The sequence below is a fragment of the Petaurus breviceps genome, unplaced genomic scaffold (genome assembly GCF_028583685.1).
Source record: "Petaurus breviceps papuanus isolate PSGF00001 unplaced genomic scaffold, PetGlider_PUasm1.0 138, whole genome shotgun sequence".
In the NCBI taxonomy this organism is placed as follows: Eukaryota; Metazoa; Chordata; class Mammalia; order Diprotodontia; family Petauridae; genus Petaurus; species Petaurus breviceps.
In genome coordinates, this window is record NW_027185694.1 from 9392951 (window position 1) to 9409936 (window position 16986).

General features: G+C 38.4%; 1 protein-coding gene across 1 annotated transcript in view; it reads left to right on the forward strand.

The window, feature by feature from the left end:
• The window catches only part of LOC138175163 (guanine nucleotide-binding protein G(q) subunit alpha), a 427316-nt gene that overhangs the window by 296010 nt on the left and 114320 nt on the right, over nucleotides 1-16986 (forward strand). The gene's annotated exons all lie outside the window — the stretch shown is intronic.

A 16986-nucleotide genomic window follows, 5' to 3' on the forward strand; every position in this document is an offset into this window, starting at 1 on the left:
CAGGGAGGGAAGGAAGGAAGGAAGGAAGGAAGGAAGGAAGGAAGGAAGGAAGGAAGGAAGGAAGGAAGGAAGGAAGGAAGGAAGGAAGGAAGGAAGGAAAGAAGGAAGGGAGGGAGGGAGGGAAGAAAGAAAGGAAGGAAGAAAGGAGGGAGGGAGGAAGAAAAGGAGAGAGGAAGGAAGGAAGAAAAAACTCTAGCTGGTAAACCCCAAGTTAACTGGACAGCTTTCAGCCATCAAAATTTACCTTCCCCAAAATTTACCTCCTTCTCCTGCTTCTCTCAAAAGGAAGAGTAAATTAGTAGTGCTTATAAAGAAAATAGTCTAGATGAATATATCTCTCTGTCATTATGTAAAGGAAGCACCAATAATATAATAAAATGTTGCTTTTTTGTTGGAATGAGATTTTGACTGTTTTTGTTCATTGTCTGACATCTTATACAAGTCATTTTCTAGGAGTGATCCTAGATTTGTACTTATAAGCCAGTCAAAAGGTTAGAATTGTGCATTTGTCTTCCATGAAGAATTCAGATGAGTACCAGATGTGGTGTACTTATTCTTCCATTTTTGGTCTAAATGACAAAGTTTTTATTTTTAAATATATTTTATCACCTTCTTTATCTCTTAAAATATGCTCTAAACATGCTTCTTTAACCCTTTAAACATGCTTTATCACCAGTCATTATAGGAGAGCAATTTGATCTCACATTGTCAGAAAAGAATAGCCATAACTAACATTGATAAGAATAGAGACTGGACCTGTGGTTTCATTGATGTAGGGAAGTCCCTCTACCAGTGTAAGTTGGTACCTTCTCAGTGATTTCTAGTCTTAGAGAGATTCCTAGTAGGACACCAAGAGATTGGGTGATTTGCCAAGGGTAACATGGACACCATGACCCCCACATGGTGGGACTTGAATGAACCAGGTCTTCCCAGTTTTATACCTGGCCCTCTCTATCCATTACCTCATGCTACCTCTCAACAACTCACCTTGATATGTAGTATTTTAATGAGTAAATACTTCTCCTCACAACATCTGTGAAGCAGGTAACAGAAATCTTTAGATACTCTCTTTACAACTGAGAAAAGTGAGATTGAGAGTGGGGCTTGTTGAGATTCACACAGCAAGTGCAAAAGCTAAGACTTACAGCCAAATCTCTTGATTTCAAGGCCAAGTGCTTTATCCATTAGCCTGGCTTCCCTAGGGGGAAAAAGATAATGGGGAAACACTTGGATTTGCTTTCTTCAATTGATCTGCCATATGCTTACAACTTGGCGGTATGTTTGTGCTTCCATTCTTGGAGCATTATTGTAAGGACACAGCACACTGTGGCCAGCAAATTAATGCACAATTCTAATGCAGGGGACACAGTTGCCAGAGGTCTCCTCAGGAGAATACCATTCTGGGCTGGAGGGGGGGGGGTGTTGTTTGTTTTGTTTTTGTTTTTGGTGACTGAACAAAGTCAGATAGATCATCTACGTCCAGTCAGGACTTCCTTTTAAAGTAGCTTCATTATAACCATAGAAAATTATCTAATGATAACAGCCATTTCTCATCAGTATACCCATTTACTCTTTTCTTTCTCACTGTGGCAGTGGCAATTGCAAATACATGTTGAAACTTTCTTCTAATGCTTCTCTTCAAAATGCCTGTTTGGAATTGGTAGAGAATGAGGGTAAACTGAAATATAAGGCATTGGGGGAGATCCAGAGTACTCTCAGATGTAAATTATTTTGTATCGTTTTTATAATTGTCTCTAATTTTTTCAAATCAAAATTTGAATTTTAAAAGAAAGAGGTAAATGAAGCTTCCTGTTTTTGATCACTGGTCTTACCTATTTTCTGGAATACCCACCCCTTAAATCTCCTGCTAATGAAATCCTGTCCTTCTTTTAAATTTATTAGTGGCAAAATGAGAAGAACCCTGAAAAGGGGAAGTCAGAATTCTTGGGTTTGAGTCTGGGTAAAGCATAAAGCTTCTCTTGGCCTTACCTTTCTTTTCTGTAAAATTAGGAGGTTGGATTTAATGATCTCTAAGCTTCCTTCCTGCTCTAAAATCCTATCAAATGCAATCTTCCTCATGAAACCTTCTCTGATCTGCTCTTTGAATGTAATCTCTCCCTGTTTTGAACTTTTGTAGATCTTCTTTGTACCTCTCCAATTTCATTTATTATTTTCCTTGTATTATTATTGACTTGTCTTACTCCTTTTGAAGGAGCATCTATGGTGTCATGGTGGGTAATTTTGGACTTATCCAATGACCTGGGTTCAAATCCTGGTTTTCACACTAATTTTAAGTAAGATCTTATAATCCTAGAAAGTCACTAACTTTCTTCAAGCCTAATTTTCCCCATCAACAAAATGAGGATATGATACCACATGACTGCTTTTGAGGATAGCATTTTGTACAACTTAAAGTTCAATAGAAATTTGTGTTATTCTTAAATTATAAGCATCGTGAATCCAAAGACTTGAGAGAGAACATGCTGTAGTGAAAAGAGGGCTAGGTTTAAAGTCAGGAGACCTGAGTTCAAATCCTACTTCTATCCCCTCCTACTTCATGTGACCAAGAGCAAATTGCTTCCCCTGTCTGGGCCCCAGGTAGAGAGAGTTAGACTATTGGATGTAAACCTTCAGTTCTAAATCTTTGATCTTGTCTGTCAGTAAGCATTTATTTTATTTTATATTTTGGAGGGGGGAAGGTGAATTAATTGAGGTTATGACTTGCCCAAGGCCACACAGTTAGGAAATGTGTCAAGTGTCCAAGGCTGGATTTGAACTCAGGTCCTCCTGACTCCAGAGCTAGTGCTCTATTCACTGTGCCACCTAGCTGCCCCCTCAATAAGCATTTATTAAGTGCCTGCTAGGTGCCAGGCATCTACTATGTGGAGATACAAAGAAAGGCTCCCTTAATAAATCCTGCTGTCAAGGAATACACAGACTAATGGGGGAGACAACATGCAAACCACTATGTAGAAACAAGATATAAACAGGATAAGTTGAAGATAATCAACAGAGAGAAGGAACTAGAATTTAGGGGAATCATGAAAGTTGTGTAGAAGGTGAGATTTTAACTGGGATTTTATGGAAACCAGGAATCCAGTGGGGGAGAGAATTCCAGGCATGGGAGACAGCCAGAGAAAACATTGAGTTAGAAGAGGAAGAATATTGTGTGAAGAAAAGCAAGGCCAACATCACAGGATTGCAGAGTAAACACATGGGGATGACTAAAGTGTAACAAAACTGGCAAAGAAGGAAGAGGCCAGGTCATGATGGGCTTTGAGTGTCAAACAAAGGATTTTATATTTGATCCTGGAAGTGATGGGTGCCATTTTGTAGATGGGAAAATGAAGCCTGAAGAAATTTAGTGACTTAGTGATCCTGTAGGTGATGGGAGTTTGTTGAGTAGAAGAGTGACATGGTCAGACCTGAGCTTTCAGACCATTAATTCAACAGCTCATGAAAGTTTGACTGTAGTAGGGAAAGACTTGAGGCAGGGAAACCAATCAAAAGAGTAGTCCAGGGGGGTGGCTAGGTGACACAGTGAATAGAGCACTGGCCCTGGAATCAGGAGGACCTGAGTTCAAATCCAGCCTCCGACACTTAATACTTACTAGCTGTGTGACCTTGGGTAAGTCCCTTAACCCCGATTGCCCTGCATTCCCCACTCCAAAAAAGCAAAAAATTTAAAAAAGAGCAGTCCAGGAATAAGGTAATGAGGGCCCGTACTGAAGTGGTGGCAGTGTCAAAGGAGGGAAGGGAATGTTTTCAAGAGATATTAAGAGAGGGTAAAATCAATAGAACTTGACAACAGATTGGATATAGGAGTGGTGAGGAGGAGTCAAGGATGACACTTAGATGGGGAGCCTGGATGGTGGTACCTTCAGCTATAAAAGGGAAGTTCAGAAGCAGGGAGGGAGCATATGTTAGGAAAGATAATGAGATCAATTCTGGACATTTGAGATGTCTATGTATATGTCAGACCTCTAGTCTGACACATCCAATGGGCAAGTGGAGATATGAATTTGAAGATCAGCAGAAAGGTTAGAGCTGGATGGGAGATTTGAGAATAATTAGCATAGAGATGGTAATTTAATCCATGGGAATTGATTAGATCTAATATAGAAGAGAGGGAAGAATAAAAAGCATTTATATAAAACTACAATGTGCCACACTCTGTGCTAAGCAGTTTATTGCACATATTATCTTATTTGAACCTTCCAAAAACCCTGCAATGTAGGTGCCATTATTATTCCCACTCATAGTTGGGAAACGTAGTCAAACAGAGGTTAAGTGGCTTGCCCAGGGTCACACAGCTAATGAGTATCTGAGGTAAAATTTGAACTCAGGTCTTCCTGATTGCAGGCCCAGTGCTCTATCCACTGCTTTTGGCAGAAAAGGGAAGAAAAGAGGTCCCAGTACTGAACCCTGTGGGCCACCTACAGTTAATGGGCATGATCTAAATAAAAACCCAGGAAAGGAAACTGAGGAGTGGTCAGGCAGGTAGGGTAAAGGTGTCAGCTGAACCATGGCAAAGCAGTGTCACAAAAATCAAGAGAGAAGACAGTATCAAGAAGAAGAAAATGATCGAGTATCAAAGCCCACAGAGAGGTCAAGGATGAGGATTTTTAAAAGGCCTTTGGATTGGCCAGTGAAGAGATCACTGATAATTTCGGACAGAGCAGTTGAATGATGAGGTTGGAAGCCAGACTCTATAGAGTTATGAAGAGAGTGAGAGGAAAGAAAGGGGAGGCAGCTGTTGTAGACAGACTTCTCATGGAGTTTAACCACAATAGAGTGGAGAAATATGACATGATAGCTAGTAGAGATGGCTGGATCGAATGAGAGGGGCTTGTTTTTTTTTTTTTTTGAGGTGTGGGGGTTAAGGATGAAGGAGACATGGGCATGTTTATAGGCAGCAGGGAAGCAGCCAGTAGATAATGAAAGATTTAAAAAAGTAAGAGTAAGGATGATTGACGGGGTGGTTTGCAGGAGAAAATGAGATGGAATAGCATCTCTTGTGCATAAAGACAGGTTAGCCTTGGTAAGAGTAGGGTTACCTCTTCATGTGAGATGGATGTGGATAGTAGCAGAAGGAACCTAGGTGATGTGGGATTAGATGGAAGGTAGAAGAGGGACCTCTCAGTGAATCCTCTCATTTTTTTTCAGTGAAATATGAGGGAAGATTTTCCAGTGAGAGAGTGAGGAGAAGTGAGCCATGGGAGGTTTGAGGGGGAATGAAAAAGTCTGGAACCTATGACCATCTTATTTATCTTTGGATGTCTGACAGAGGCTTCTCAGTGCCTGCTACATGGTGGGTTCTCAATATGTATTTGTTTAATTGAATAAATAATCCCTGGGCAGGGTTTCCCCACCCCCACTTTTAAAATAACCAATGCAGTGGGTGGCACCTAGAGCATCAAGTCTGGAATGAGGAAGACCTGAGTTCACTCTGGCCTCAGACACTTTCTAGCTGTGTGACCCTGGGCAAGTCATTTAGCACTGTTTGTCTCATCTGCAAAATGAGCTGTAAAATGGCAAACCACTCCAGTATCTCTGCCAGGAAAATCCTAAATGGGGTCACAAAGAGTTGGACATGACTGAAATGATTGAACAGCAATAACAGTGTCTAGGAATGTGCTGAGCACCCACAAAATTCACAGCACAGAGCACAGAGCAAGGTTCAAAGAATTCTGATTTGAATTAGTCGCAGCTTTTTTAGATTATAATCCATGTTGCCAAATTGCAACCCTAAGTGGTAACATTTGCTTGTTTGAGGATTCAGTCACTTTTATGTACTGTTTCTGTTAGGTGTAAGTCTCGATCAGTGTCTACTCTCTACCAGATTTTAAGTTCCTTAAAATTGATAGAAGACAAGGTCCTTTGAAAACTGTTCATTTTTTAAATTTGACCTAAGTTGGCTATTTTCTTTCCTGAAACTCTTGGCCCCCGTGACACAGCACACATCTGGTTCTCTTGTCTCTTCCCCCTTACTATATGTTTCCTTTGCTGGTTTCATTTCCTTTTTCTGCTCCCTAACTAGAGGCAGACAGCCTTAAACTGCGCTCTCTTTATATTCACTCCCACAGGGACTGATCCTTCTAATAGATTTAACTGTTCAACCTCTATTTACATTTCCAATCCTGACTTTTCACCTGTTCTATATGTTTAGACTTAGTCCAATGGTGTTTGCCCTCAAGGGCTTACATTCTATCGGGAGGAAATAAAGCATGTAAGCAAATATGTAAAAAGTAGGTGAAAGTAATTGGGATGTGACATTAACAACTGAAGAGAATTTTTAAAGAGGCCTCATATAAGGGTTGATACTTGAACTGAGCTTTAAAGCACATTAGAGATTTTTTGTTGTTTTTGTTTAGTCATTTTCAGTTGTGTCTGACTCATCATGACCCCATTTGGGGTTTTCTTGGCAAAGATATAAGATTGATTTGCCATTTCCTTCTCCAGCTCATTTTACAGAAGAAGAAATTGAGACAGAGTTAAGTGACATGTCCAGGGTCACATAACTAGTGTCATAGGCAAGATTTGAATTGAGGAAGATGTGTCTTCCTGACTTCAAGCCATTCACTCTCTCCACTAAGCCACCCACCTACCCACATTAGGGATTCTAAGAGAAAGAAATGAGGAAGACGTTCATTCCAGGCCTAGGGGGAAACAGGCTGTGCAGTTTTTCCTTTGAAATTCTTAATATAAAAATTAAAAACAAACTCTCTGGATAGGTACATTTCTTGGAGTCAAGGGACTCACAGGAAGGAGTTCAATCAGTCTTAGGGTCTTCCTAGGTCACAGGTGATTCTTGTTCAATACACAGCTTCTAATTTATGATGTTTGTAAGGTACAGATGCAACCACATCACTCTGCATTCAAAAACCTCCAGCACCTCCCTATCACCTCTTGTGTTTAGCTTTTAAAGCCCTTCGAAGTCCTTCTCTAGCCTACCTTTCTAGTCTCTGAACCCATGAATACAGTGACGCAGTTGCTATGACAGTACTCATACATGAGGCTTCATTTCCTCTCTCCTTGCCTTTGTATAGGCTTTCCCTATTCCTAAAGGGCTTTCCCTCCTCACCTTGGCAGCCTAGAACCCCAGCTTCTGGGGCCACCTTCTGTATGTGACCTTTTCTGATCCCTCAGCTATGAATGCCTTCCCTGCCCCCAATTACCACATGCTTGTTTTATATTTATGTGTATCTCTTATTTCTCCAGACAGGATATAAGTACTGTTTCTCATTTGTATTTTTATCACCAATGCTTAGTGGATAATAATAAAAGTGTATTGATTGATCAAGTGACTCACAACAACCCTGAAAGGTAGCTGCTACTGTTATTCCCATTTTACATTTGAGGAAACTGAGACAAGCAGAGGTAAGGGCTTTGCCCAAGGTCTGAGCCATTTTTGAACTGAGGTTTCCTGGCTTCAGGCTCAACACCATTCATTATACCTCCTAGCTACAGAAGCAAAAGATTTATAGTCTACTATTACTTCTTCTTTTTTGTTGTTGTTTTTACCTCCCATTTTTTATATTTAAAATCATACTTTTTAGTAAATGAAAAATATTTATGGCAAAAGTTAAAAGTCCTGCAATCTCTGGGATACTTAGAATTGATGGAGAGAATTCAAAAATTGTTCCACCTCCACAAAATATATTTTCTCCTCAAAGGAGATGAAAGCATATGTGTTCATTTACCTTTTGGTGACTAACCAACTAGATAAAAGTAAATGCTGTGTTGCCTCTTGGTAGCAAGAATCCCATCAAACAGGGGTGAAAGATTTGAAAACAGACAACAGGCTTAGATGTGTAGGGCATGGGGGAGGCAGGGAACAGACCTCTCTATACCTCTTCCTTTTCTAGTAGCAGCTTTATTCCACTATTTGACTTGCCTACAAAATATATGAATAGATTTTTAAAACAGTTATCTCCCCTTTTTCCAATTGACCCCTTTTGGTCCCTCAGTCTCAACTATGTAAAGACAGTTTCTCAAAAATCACTGGACTTCTGTTCTCTCCTTGGCTTCCCTGCTTTTGATAATGATTCCCAAAGCCTTGTAGAGTGATCTAGCTTTTTAATTCCCTTAAGGATATTCTTATCACAATGAGGCCTCCTCTTAATTTTTTTAATGAAACAAACCTACTTTCTATAACCTTCTTTTCAATAATTAAGTTGTAAGAAGCTTGACAGTATCCTTAACTGTCCCATATCTTCATCTTTATACCATTCTAGTGATGTGAATACAAAAGCAGGTACTATAATGGAAGTAACATCACTCCAGGAGGCCCAGGTGCTAAAGAATTCCTCCATTTGCTGGATTATGTTATTTCTGTGATCTAAGAATCTGTTTCATTTATCTTTTTATGATGGGTAGGCTTTGCACCAAATGTTGACAAAGATTTTTTTTTCCTCTTGCCACCCACAGATGCTTTTTCCTTTTTGGTTTCATGACTGAGGGTCATATGCCTAATTTCTCAATTAGATTTTAAAAAAATCCAAGCTGTAATACAATGTATTTCACTTACCAACCTTTCATTTCCTAGTTCCTTCTGTCTTTAAAAACTGCTTTTAAGAAGTCTGTGCTTCTTCTTGCATTTGTTCCTACCTCCCTATTAATTCTGAGTTGGATACAACCATTGTGGGTTAAGGTGTCAAGGACAACCAACAGACTTAATTTCAAAAGATCCCCAGTAAAGCCCCATTATTGCTTCTCTGTTGTTTAGTCTTTTCAGTCACGTCCCTCTCTTCATGACCCCATTTGGGTTTTGTTTTGTTGGGGGGAGTTTTGGCAGATATATTATAGTGTTTTGCTATTTCCTTCTCCAATTCACTTTACAGATGAGGAAACTGAGGCAAAGTTAAGTGACTTGCCCAGGGTCACATAGTTAGTAAGTGTACAAGGCCAGATTTGAACTCATGAAGATAAGTCTTCCTGATTCCTGGCCTAGAACTCTACACCACCTAGCTGCCCCTATTGCTTCTCTACCAGAAAATAACCATTGTTTCTCTAAATGGCTATGCTTTTTCTTCCAGAAAAGAAAAACAAATTTGAAAAACTATGGAACAATTATATTGGGCCTCCTGAGTTCATTCCTTTTCAGAGGCAAAATGTTATGATGCTATTTCATATTCAGAAGTTGATTTGCATGTTGATTAGAGGCTCCCCCACTCATTTTCTGCTGTCACATAGAGAGCCTAACCCTGTGTCCTGAAAAACTTGACTGAATTTTAAAGCAACCACACAGATTAACATGTGTTCATGTGAACTAGATCCAAAGGAAATCAGGAAACTTGATAACCACACGTCTCCTTTCTGATTATCTTTCCAATTATTAGATGTCATTGTGGATGAAATGTTAGTTCTAGAGTCACAGAAGCCCAAGACTCAAGCCCCATTTTTGACACTAGCTACGTAACTTTGAGGCAGCTAGGTATCACAGTGGACAGAGTGCTAGGCCTGGAGTCAAGAAGACTCCTCTTCCTTAACTCAGATTTGGCCTCAGATATTTCCTAGCTGTGTGGCCCTGGGCTTATTGGCTGTGTGACCCTGGGCAAGTCACTTAACACTGCCTCAGTTGCTTCATCTGTAAAATGAGCTGGAGAAGGAAATGGCAAACCACTCTGGTATCTTTAACAAGAAAACCCCGAATGGGATCACAAAGAGTCAGACACAATGAAAAACAACAACAAAGTATAACTTTGAGCAAATAACTCTAAAATGGTAATAATGCCTCTAATACCTCACAGAGTTGTTGTGAGACTCAAATAAAATTATCTGTATCAAAGTCCTTGGCACACTCAAAAGCATCACATAAGTATTATTATTCTAAGTTTCCATTTGGCATCTGAATCTTGCTTGCTTCAGTACTTTGATGGTTCTTCAGTTGATATACTTTGCAATGCTGTAGATCACAGACAATCAATATTTACTAAGCACCTACCTTGCAGGACAGCTAGGTGGCACAGTGGAAAGAGGTTTGGACCTGCAGTCAGAAAGACCTGAGTTCAAATTCAGCTTCAGTCACTTATTAACTATGTGACCTAGCTAAAGCACTTAATCTCTGTTTGCTTCAGTTTCCTCATCTGTGAAATGGGGATCAGATGAAATAATGATAATTGTACAGTGCTTAGTACAGTGCCTGTCTCATAGTAAATGCTATATAAATGTTAATCATTTTCATCATCATCATTTGTATACCAGGCATTGAGCTAAACACAATCTGTCTATACCTTCTCATCTTGGGTAACTTGTTGCCCATATCTTCCCATACATCCTTGTACACTTAATATGCTAGTGAGCCTTCTTCCAGCTCTTTTGACATCGTAAAGATGTTAATGGACAAAATGGGTTGTCTATCATTTTTACCTGCTACATGACAAACCTGCCTCCCTTTCTAGCCATCCATCTTACTGACTCTATCCTCTACAAAAGTACAACATTTACACAGTTCTTCCTTGATAGTATATTATATTATATTGTTATGTTATGTTATGTTATATTATATTACATTACATTACATTACATTACATTATATTATATTATATTATATTGTATTATACTCTCACAACCAAGGCAAAACAACAGTATGAAAGGCCATTGCATAAAAACAGGTAGATGACAACCCCGTTTTGTTGTTTTTCTTTTTTAACATAAAAAAAGGAGACCCACAAATTCTAATTCCAAAATGCCATGCTAGTCAAAAAACCTTTGAATTAGAAAAACCTTAGAGGTCGTCTCATCCCACCTTTTGAACAATGAACAAAGATCGTATTTTCCCCAACTTTTTTTTAAATAAAGAATTATGATTTTTTTAAGCAACATTGAGTGACGTATTATGCTGAAGGGATTTTTGGGGGGTCAGTTTTGAGGCTTCTGTATTCTGAAATTGATCATGAAGCTGTCAGTTATCTTAGTAATATAAGTTTCACATAAGCTATGTTAGCCATCACTTCCTTACGTCAGGAAAGAGCTTCTGCCAACCATTTGTTACACATACATCGCCTTGGTAATGTACCTTGTGCCTGTCACCATAGCAACCCCCTGAGAATGACCTCAGCAGCCACTGGGAATCATTTTTACAAAACAAATTATAGCTATAATTAACTTTGTGAATTTACTCTGTGATATAAATTTGTTCAAACCTGGGTGGTTTTTTTTTAAAGGTTAAATGAATGGAATAATCTATGCTATCTCCCTTCCTTTTCCCGCACAGCAGCCTCTCTTTATTTTGTTCAGTGCTCACAACACAATGAGTGAGTACAATAAGGTTAAGAGATTGTAACTCCTGCATCTTTCATCAGAATGTGACAAATGAAACAGATACACTCCCTCTAGCCTGTCTCTCCAGTGGAGTAGGATGTGTTGTGAACATGAACTTACATGTATTTTATCTCGCTCCTGGAGAGACGGGCAATAGACCTCATTGTACACACTGGAGTTCTCTGTCTTTCTCAAAAGACCTATGAACACAGACTGAAGAAAACACTCTGTGGGGTGGTTCTTGCTCATGAAGAGCTGTTAACTCTAACTCTACTGGGGCAGTCAGTCAGCTAGCATTTATTAAGCCCTTGCTATGTGCCAGGTACCTAGGACAGCTGGGTGGTGCAGTGGATAGAGCCCTGCGCCCAGAGTCAGGAAGACCTGAGTTAAAATCCAGCCTCTGATATTTACTAACTGTGTGACCCTGGGCAAGTCACTTACCCCTATTTGCCTCAGTTTCCTCATCTTTAAAATGAGCTGGAGAGGGACATGGTAAAACACTATAGTATCTTTGCCAAGCAAACCCCAAATGGGGTCACGAAGAGTCATTAGACACGTCTGAAACAACTTAACAACCACAAATGTACTGGGGCACTGAACTTAAGCACTAGGGATACATTGTAAAATAGAAGAATTTAAAGTTGTATTAGCTCTTGATTAACTGTGGATATATTATTCAGTATAATACAAAAACAAAATTTTAATCCTAAATAGACTTTCATATCCTTGAATGAATTTTAAAAATATATTCAGTATGTATTATGTACTAGGTACTGTGCAAAGTATTGAGAATATAAATACCAAAGTAAGTGTGTCCTCGCTTCTCAGAAGCTAACATTTTGATTATGGAAGGCTATATATATGGTGGAAGCCATGTATAGCCAGAGAAGGGAGTTTTGGTCTGAGGAATCACAGGAATTAGCAGAAAAGTCATCTGACAGTGGATGGATTGTCATTCCCTTTACAGTGGCAATAGTAGTATTGTTTTGATTACTGTTTCCAGAGAGAGATAGAAAAGGAAAGTTTTGGGGGAGTGGGTCAGTACACATATAGCAGTGAGATAGGGGGAAAATGCATAGATGGGCCCTGGATTCCTGGTACATAACTGAACAGAGTATGAAGTATGCTCTGGGGCTGGCTAGACAGAGTGGGTTAGGTGAGTTTGTATTAACTCACTCACCAGTCAGGACAACTCAACCCCAGAGTGGATTTCTAGACCCTTCTGGCATACTTCTGGATTGTTTTCATCATCACAAACACGTGTTGTGATGAGGTAATATGAATGGAACCCTTTGGATTCTAACTTTTTGTAGAAGGCCATTATGTAACTAGAGTTTAGAGATGGTATGTTGGACTAGAATGTAATTTTAAAAAATAAATTGCTTTTGCTTTTCTATGCACATACAGTTACACTATATATAAAAACACATAGGGTGACCACCATCCAGTTGAGGAAAAAAATGTTTGGGTCAGGAATCTAAGGACTTGCCAAAGGCTTATTAAATGTACCATTAAAACACCAACCAAAATAAAATGCAAGTTATTTGATCATTGTTGATTGCTATCTCATTTGAGTATACTTTATTAAAAACTAAGCATCTGGAGTATTATTTTGGCAACTGTATATTTAATTCTTAAAGGATTATTAAGTTGATATAGCAATACAGTGATTTGGTATAGACAAATGAGTGGTGGCCTTGGAGTCTGAAAGATATTTGTCCCACTTCTGACACTTATTAGGCATGTGAATCTGGGTAAACCATTTGAACTCTATATGACTCTCTAGAACTAAACAACTAAGTTATAGATGGACATTTGTCTAAGTGAAATAGTTCTTATACCAGTAGTTCCCTCTCCTCACAAAATCGTAGATCCTTCAAGTTTTATGTCAAACATCTTTTGAAGGATGTTAAGATAATCACACATGTATTTAGGGTACTCCCCATATACTATAACATTATTAGAAGACCAGGAGAGCTGAACCTTTATCAAATGTGTATGTTCAATATTTTATAGGTCAGATTGCTACCTCTCCCATCCTACAGAGATACAGGAAGAAAATATTAGGTTTCTTATAAACTGGTGCTGTACATTTTGGAACATCTCAGACAAACTACTAATGACTTGAATCATAACTTCAGATTTATAGATAGGCATTACTATTTATTTTAAGTTGGGAACTAAAGTCAAGTTCTATGCATATATAGAATCCATCTAAGATAGGCTTGATCCTTACAAATGTATCTTCTCTTACTGAATTGGGAATGTGATTGACCAAGACTCCTAGGTTTCAGTGTGACAAAATGATTGCCCTACTTAATGTGCTTTTCCTCTGTAAGTCTCATGCGCAACTGAACATCGATGGTTGTTAGAACAGAGTATCAAAGGGGAGTCTGTGGATTCATAAATTAGTGCATGAACTTATACAGAATGAAGAACAATTTATACAATGGCCAAAAGAGTGTCAGGAAAAACACTAAAATATATCAAGGCCCTCATTAATGCGGTGACTAATTTTGATTTCAAAGGACCGATGGCAAAACTTGCTTCCTTTTTTAAGCACCAAAGTAGTGGACTCTATCTGCAGAATGAGCTATATGTTGTCAGACATGGTCAGTGTATCAATTTGTTATATTTTACTGTACTTCTTTGTTACAAGAAAAAATTTTATTGAGAGCTGGGTGAGGGTAGAAAGAGTCTTGGGCAAGTGACAGTGATGTTTTTAAAAAGAACATCAATACAACATTTGTTTTTAAAAACAAACAAATTTAATGTCAAGCTTTCTGCTCACCGCAAAAAGAATCTTTGCTTTTCAAAAAAAAAAAATCAACATCCCAGATATAACAGTAGTTTCCAGTGTAATGAGTTAAGTGGGTAACCATGGGTTATCCAACCAAGCAAATAGATTCCCTTGCAAGCTTTCCAGTGTAATTTTGAAGTTAATTTCTGAGAGTAATTTTGAAGTTATTTTGTTATTTATGTAACATGTAGATGAATATGTGGAGCTCCGGGTTCAAAATGGATTTTCATTTTATGCTTTTCAAAGTAAAATCGACACATGGTAAACTGGAAAACTTTGCAGGTTTTCTAAACCTATTGATTGCTGCGATTCATATTTTTGTGTCCAATTTTTAAGTATGGCATGTGAGAAAAAACACAGGTACTGAGACATAGGAAGCATAAGAATCAGAAGATAAACTCCTTGGGAGCAGGGACTGTATTTTGCCTCTTTTTGTATCCCCAGTACTTAAACACGATGCCTAGCATGTAGTAGGTGCTTAATAAATGTTTGTTGATTGATTTTTGAGCTCGAAGGGAACCTGTCACATCCACTTTGAATCATCTTCAAAGCCAAATACTATATCCCAGTTATGCCTGCTGCCACATAAAGACCACATTCTGAGATAGTGTCCAGTGTTCCAAACCCAAAGCACTACCATCTGCCCTTAAATTTCTTTCCCCCTTACTTTCTATGCTCCCTCCCCAATCCTGATAACCTCCTACTTTCCCATCTGGAATCTCCATTTGCCTTTGTATTTAAAGATATTAGGCTATTTTCTATTAGTCAAAGGAGCATAAACTACTATCTTAGGAAACATTCATTTGTTTGAGATTAGACCAAGAAGGATAATTAGTTGCCTGAAAGAAGTAATTGAATGGTGCCTTAGAAGAATTAGGATTAGAGACTAAACCTGTGATTTCATCAGTATACGGTAACATAGATCCATCCCCATGAGGACCCTCTCCCTACCAATGTAGGTCAACTTCTCTATAACTTATATTTTTAGAGAATGCTGTCTCTGAATAATGTATTTCAAAAAGAGAATCATTTTCTTTCCCTTTTGTAGTCAGAGAAGTACCTGTGTCATAGTGGCTAAGGAGCTCACATTGGAGCAAGGAAGACCCCATTTCAAGTCCTACCCCAGACACATACTAGCTGTGTGACCCTGGGCAAGTCACTTAATCCCTTAATGCCCTAAAGTAAAGGTTAAAAGTTGCAGAGAAGTCTTGAGTTGCTAGAGGAAGCTCCCACATCTTGGATTTCTTCACGTGAACGAAATCCCAGATCCAGCCTTATCCCTTCGTTACTAGGAACTCATTCAGTCCTTTGAGGAGCTGAGGTTGATCAAAAAGTAAGTGGAATGTTTTAAGAGAAAACTTCAAAATCTTCTAAGCCCAATAAGAAATTTATTTAGAGTTTACCTGACACAAAAAAGGACATGGTTCTTGTTCAAGTAGTGTCATGAAATACAATATTGCTGTCCCCTGAGTTGAACAAGTTGTGTAATTTCTCTGGGATTTTATTTCTCATCTATAAAATGAGAGGACTGGACTCAGGGATTACTAAGGCCCTCTTTCCAACTCTAAGACCTAAGACCCTTTGATGAGGATGATCTCTAAGGCCTCTTCCAACCCTAGAATTCTGTGATTTGATGGATTCTTAATGCTTCATGATATATAATAGTAGAAAATAAAAGAGTATTTATGAACTTATCTCACCCACTACTCATTCCCAAACATAAAGATTTCATGAATATGGTGTGGAGAAAAAAACAATGTGATAGATAGAAAAACTATGCTAAAGCCATATTCTCTATAGAGAATAAAAATTCTTTATATGACAGCTCACTTACCATAGTATTTTCACTGATCTTATTTATGTACTTTATTTACATAATTTGAAAGGACCTATGGTTCTTTCTTTTCTAAATCTCAATCTAGCGCTTGTGTATTGGTTTTAGCTACTCTGTTTTTTTTGGTTTAAGGCTCATTTGTGACTTCCTAAGTGAGTTAAGTATTTCAAAATTATGGACCTTAAAATTTTAGGTGACCCCCCACCCCCCATCCAGAAGCTCTGGGAGGAAAGTGACCTGGTCAAGAAGAACAAGACAATCTAAATACATCATTTGCTTCTCCCCAGGACCTGAGGAAATTACATTAATTTTAGAATCACTTGGGTACCATTTGGAATGGTAATTTTTAACCTGTGTTTTGTGAATCCTCAGAATACCTCCAGTTACAGCAAATTATGTCCCTTAAAGCTCCCAAATATAATTAATTTTCATTTATTTTAATTTAGCAAATGTATGGAATAGAGTACTTTGGAGTACATAGAGAAAGCATGGAAGTACAACAGAATCAAAAAAACTGCAGCATATGATGCATCTCTCCCAAACAGATAACTTATTCATTACACTACTCCAGCATATTAGCTGTTGCCCTAAGAACTTCATATCAACAATGCACTTTCTTAAGTGTACAGTTTTATATATTGAGCAACTTTGACACTGAAGAATATTGAATTAAGTACTCTTTTTGAGGAGGAGGATAAGGTTTATCCAAAGGAAATTACTCTAGAACCCTGTAGATAGACTAGCTTGCATTCATTCAATTCTATCATCTTTGGCAATCAGTGATGAAAATGACATTTACAGATGAAATCCGCAAATAATCCAAAAAAACCCCACTAGCTTTATCCTTTTTGGCATCTCAACCCCCTACCAGAGCTGCTAACAAGTAGAGAACTGGGGTGGTTCCATTTTAATTTCCTGTCCCCCCCACCTTGAATCACATCTGAATTTGTCCTAATGAGTAATGAAATAATAGTCCTAAGGTGACAAGAGGAAGGAGATGAAATATGAAAACTGGGTAATTACAAACTGTATATATATATATCCTCCTATAACTATAACTGAAAGTTTACTCTTACCTTTCTACCTC